Source organism: Crinia signifera, chromosome 3 (genome assembly GCF_055691185.1).
Source record: "Crinia signifera chromosome 3, ASM5569118v1, whole genome shotgun sequence".
Classification (NCBI taxonomy): domain Eukaryota; kingdom Metazoa; phylum Chordata; class Amphibia; order Anura; family Myobatrachidae; genus Crinia; species Crinia signifera.
Genome location: NC_139219.1, coordinates 71,635,190 through 71,641,189, shown reverse-complemented (window position 1 = coordinate 71,641,189; position 6,000 = coordinate 71,635,190).

The following is a 6,000-nucleotide window of genomic DNA, read 5'->3' as shown; positions in this document are numbered from 1 at the left end:
CATTTCCAGCAATTGTCACCTCCTGGCATCCCTATTCCAGTCCTTACATTTTATTCCTACCAGAACTGATTATATCAGTTCTTGCCCAAACTTGTCTCCTGCCCTCAAAAAATGGATGTGTATTAATTTGTGATGTCTAAAAACTCAACTACTGTATATTTTACCACTACACAATGCAATATTCCAAATCTGCAACCGGTAATATACAGTATCTGGTGGGTTAACTTGCCTTTACCCCCTGTCCTGATTGTACCATTTTTTAGCTGCAGCTACAGGTAAGCAGCACATCATGATCACACTGGCCCGCCTGGCTGTTACAAGTGCAGGACAGGCAGCGCCCGGGCATATGCAGAGTAGATTACTGTCACCGCCGGGAGGAGAAGAGACGCCAGAGGAGGGGAGAGAGCTGCGGGCGGCTGCCCCTCTCACACATCTCTCCACGCAATCTCTGGACCGCCGGAGGGTATGAGCCACAGTGAGGGATACTCCCTCTAAGCTCCTAGCTGCAGCAGAGTCCTTTCTGGATGTTGTGGAGGCAGCAGCAGAAGATGGCAGCGCAACTTTAGGGAGTTGCCTGGATCCTTCTCTGCATCTTATCAACATTCGGTGAGATACTCTCCAGCAAATAGATATACCTGATACTTACAGTACACACCCTTCAATTTTACCATTGAAAGTATAGGAAAGGAGGCTTGGCCACACCCCCTTCCCCAGTGGTTCACGCCCCCTTTCCAATTGTGTACCGAATTCTTCCTTTCAAATGTTGGAGGGTATGTATATTTTCCTGCCACTCAGCTGCTGTTTCCTACCCAGCACTCTCTTGAATCTGTTTGGTGCTGGTCTATTAGCAAGTTGAGATTCCCAGAGATGCTATACATGTATGCTGTACATAATATAACTCTTTTATGAAAACTGCAAAAAAAAAAGAAAATGCATATTTTCAATTTGAAATGTTGTAGTAGCATACAGTACTGTCACATATACAATGAAGTACTGCAAATTACAGTAATAATATAGTGTTAAAGACAAATACATTATGTAATAGATTTCTGCATGTGATTATAGCTAGTGATTTCTGGTATTTCAAATGAATCCACAATGTATTGTTATTAAGACCATTATTATTCCAATGATTCACTGTTGTTTGTAAAATGCCCAAATTTAAGGGAATATATAAGTAATGGCGGAAATCAACTATTGTCAAGGCTGCTTTGTTTACAGATTTGCCAAAATAATTTTAATTTAGTGATGGAATAAAACATCTGCTTAGTTTGCTGACTTTATAGTATTGATTCAACTAAATAAAAAAACTATTTCCAGCATGATCTCCCCAGACTATAATAAAAAAGTTTGTTGTCATCACAGACCCAAGTAAACATGGCTTTTACATAATGAGAAAATGTCATGTCTGTTATTGCAAGCGAAGGCTTGGAACCTCATGCTACCAGCAAAAGACACAGGGTGGTATTCAATTCCGCGGGTGAGGGGGTGTCTGCGGTGAGTGTGGCTTTTTTTCGGCGAGGATCCTCACAGTTTAACCCCTGCGCTGGCCGCTCACCCATTTCAATATTCCGGGGGACGACCACTATTCCCCCGAACATCGAAGTTTGCCGCTAATGCAGAAAGCCCGCTGCATTTAGCCGCAAGACTCTGCATTTTGATGGCCACACTCACCATTTCCACCTTGCTGGAAAAACCCAGCGAGGTGGAAACGGTTAGTGCAGGGGGACAGTTGAATACTGACCCACGAGCTGTGACGGCGAGCTATCAGCACTGCTCGCTGTCACAGGTGACAAAAATTCTGACATGTTGTGGCCGTTTTTGAAACTGCATATGCACTGGGAATGTTGCTGTGGCTTTGAAATGACTCAGGTTGGTGTGATGTCTCTTTCCAGGGCTGCTGGTGTTTTTGCATAATTTTTCACATCCCCAACCTGTGCTCCAGAGCACATCCCAAACCTGTGCTCCAGTGCACATCCTCAACATGTACAAGATCTTAAACTACAATCGCCTCGCGATCAGTGTTTAAGTAGCGATGGAGGGCACAATGGGTCGGTGACCAGTCATTGAGGGGGCGTGACATTGCATTTTGTGGGAGCGGCCCAGAAAATGCAGGGCCACTTTGGGGATGGCCACAGCAACTACATAATGTCACACATAGCCACTGTGACCCAGAACATGGCCGGCCTCTACCTGTCTTCCCTGCTAGGTTGTGCAGCTGGGGATGTGCAAGCGCTTCACACTTTTAGGGACAGGAGAATTTTGCATAGCTGCAACTAGGTCTGAATCAGGTTTTCCTAGGATGTATTGCAAATCACTGGCTGATTAGCAGGGACGTGCAGTCAGGGGAGGCAGGGGAGGCAGTGCCTCCCCTGTCATTAATGAGAAAAATAATCAAAAAATACAAAGCAAAGACTTATGTGTATTTATTATGTGTCATAAGTGTATTTTTTTTATTATTATTAACATTTTCACCCCCCTATTTTTTGACTGACTTAGGAGGCACCAAGAGCGGTGCCTCCCGTCGACAATGTTAATGGTCCTGAAACAGGGGGCGGGCAGCGGGCGGGTCTGATCACCGGGATGTAAAAGCCCATTTAAAAAAGCTGTAGAAACGGCACCTGTAGAGGTGCCTCAGTGACAGGGACGTGCTTTCTGCCTATATGAAAGTACGCCCCTGTCGCTAAGGCAGATGTGATTGGGCAATTACATCTGCCTCAGTGACAAGGGCGTGCTTTCATATAGACAGAAAGCACGTCCCTGGCTGTCACTGAGGCACCTCTACAGGTGCCGTTTCTACAGGCGGTGGTCCGCTATTTGCGCCTGTCGGCCGGGCACCAGTTTGAGATGCCTTCTTGCTCCTTACTGTAATTGTTCGCTGGTGCCGATGTCCATGACGCTGCCGGTGCCCTCCTCCCCGCTCAGCACCAGAGGAGCTCCAGCCGCAGCGAGGTTTGGAATGCTGCTGGGACAATCCAGCGGGGAGCAGCTGGGACGGGGAGGGGAAGCAGCTGTCAGTCGTGCGGGAGATGGTAGGAGCACAGGACCAAGTCCCTCCCGCCGGAAGAGTTACTTATAATGACCCCATTCCAGCGTCATAGCCGCTGCAGTGACCAGCATACCACAGAGGAGCTGCGCAGCAAACCTCCGGTGAGTGAGGGGATATTACCTACATTATGTTATGGTATTATTATAATATTTCATATTCAGATAACTACACTGACACTTTTATTATGATGTCTTATGAAATGTGTCTCCCCTTCAAACTGCGATTGACAGTACAATTACACACAGGGACAGTCTTCTACGGAGAGTTTGCCTAAAAGCCTTTGATAAATCTTTTGTCCTGTAATTGGTCAACAAGATCAGCTGGTTGCTTGTTAGCAGCCAATTGGGTATAGAGCTATGCCCCTGATCTGACTAAGGGGCTTAACATATTGTAACTGGGCCTAGATTTATTACATTTTGCAGAGGGATAACATTCCAAACAATAGACTTGGCAGGGCTGGCTGAGGGTATGTGCTGGGAGACCCTAGAGGATAGCATATCTGTGACACCATAGGGCAGAATTAGTATAGATCACATATTAAGTGCAATCTGGTTGCAGCTTCGTGGAGCCAGCACCAACAGGCTCTGTGGGGAGCGCTGGGTCCTGGTTGCTTCTGCCTTGACAGGCAAGAACTGCTCTGAGGGTCTCTGCTGCTTATGATGGTGGCAGCTCCCACACCTGCCTGTCAGCGCAGAAGCAACCCGGACCCAGCGCTCCCCACAGAGCCGGTTGGCATTGACTCCACCAAGCTAATGCCTCACCAACCTCTAACCTCACCGCACGTCACTGCTGATTAGCAGCACTTGGTGCTTCCTGTTATATGTGTGTAAGACAGAAGGTTGATGTTCCCAATGGCAGTTAGTGCATGGGCAATATACTTGCAGAGGTCTGGGGATTATGTTAGGGATTCTCTGGAAGTACCCTTATTGTGCGAACTGCCATGCTGTAACTTAAGAAATGCCAATCTGTTATCCTGGAATGCTGTCTACTTGATGAGGTAAAAGAACTAGACTACATCTTTAACCGATGTATGTGATTCCTTGTCACAGTAAGTATTACCCCAGATCTGTTGTTATATCTTTCCAAACCAGCACTAAGTCCTAACTAAAAATATATTTTGGGGTATAAACTGGTTGGCAAGATGCCAACGTATGCCAACCACTATACACATCTACAGGAGGCCTTGAGGTAATGTTGTGCATTTAGAGCTTTAACTGCATATTATAATACTGTGTACATAGTGCTATTATCCACACACTTTTAAAGTAATTTCCAGTTATGTAAACTGTAAACATGTACAAGGCATTTTAATTCTCAACAAAAAATGTCACCAATCATTAATATAAAAAACAAAACTTTTTACAACGGTCGATGAAATACTGTGCAGTCTGAGGTATAAGTGGAATTAATAATTTTTTGTGCTTTAAAATGCAATTCCTTTCACAGTCATAAAGCGGTTATCGGAAAGGAGCAACATTTCGGGTGACATTCTATGGAATGCGATTTGCCTTTTTTTGCGTTAATTAGACAGCAAAATGGCGATATCGCATTTTTCCTTAAAATCGCAAATTTAATGGGATGCGCTAAGGGACTGAAATCGCATATTATGTGCGTTAAGGTATGCGGACTAAAAGTGCGAGATTAATTCGCATTTTTATCGCATTCAGATGTTTTCGTACAGAACAGTATACAAGTCGCTTATTTAATGCAATGCGCATTTGCACATCGCACTTTTTAGGTGTCTAATTAGCGCAGCTATTTCAGACCAGGTTCTGTTTGGCGAAATAGCCAGAACCCTGCACAGATCGCAATGTTCTGTGCAGGGTTCTGCTGTAAAAAATAAAACAAAGGGTTAAAATAAAAAAAAAACGAGCGCGGGGTCCCCCGCCCGAGCATAACCAGCCCCGGGCTCACTGAGCCGGTGCTGGTGACATAAAATCAGGGTCCCCGACAAATAGGGGTCCCCTTGATTTCATGAAACCAGCACCAGGCTCAAGGTCCGGCGCTGGTTCCCAAAATGCGGGGGACAAAATGACTAGGGGTCCCCCGTATTTTAAGAACCAGCACCGGACACAACCAGCCAGCAGGGTAATGCCACAGCCGGGGGAAACTTATTATATAAGCTCCCGCGGCCAAAGCATTAACCCCCTGGCTGGTCAGCATGGGCAGGGGAAGTGGGGACCCCCCCAAATGAAGAGGTCCCCCCCCTCCAGGACTTACCAGCCCATGCTGATAGTCCGGGGCTGTCCCCGATGCCCCTGGGCGGTGGGCATCGGGCTGATGGGATTGTGTAAAAAAAAGAATAAAAACTATTGTTTTTTTACTGGCGAACTATGAGTCCCAGCAAGCCTACCCCGCATGCTGGGACTTGGAGAACCACAAGTCCCAGCATGCGGGGCATTAAAGGGCCCGCTGGCACTTGTAGTTCAACAGTAGAAAAAATAGTTAACAAAAACACACTGACACACTGTAAAATAAAAGTTTAATACACACATAACACACACACACTGATACTTACCTACCTTGAGCCCGTAGGTCGGTCCCTGGATCCTGGGTCCGGGCTCCGGGGCTCCAGGGCAGAAGAGTCCGGTTCCGGGGCCTTGGTCCTGGGGTTCCGGGGCTGGTCCTGGGGTTCCGGGGCTCCTGGGCTGAAGAATCAGGGGTCCAGGATCCGAGGTAGTCCCCAGGGGTACCTAAGGAAGCAAATCCTACTCACCTGGTCCCCGGCGACGACCTCGGCATCCTCTCCGGTGACAGCGCTGCTCCCATCTGGTACCCGGCTCGCAGGACTTTAACAGGCGCAGAGATGTTTTCTCCTCGGCGTCTCTGGACAGAATGATTTCTGGCCAATCAGGAGCCGAGAAAGTCGGCTCCTGATTGGCCAGAAATCATTCTGAATACAGACGCCGAGGAAGGAACATCTCTGCTCTAGATGCGCAGAGATGTTCCTT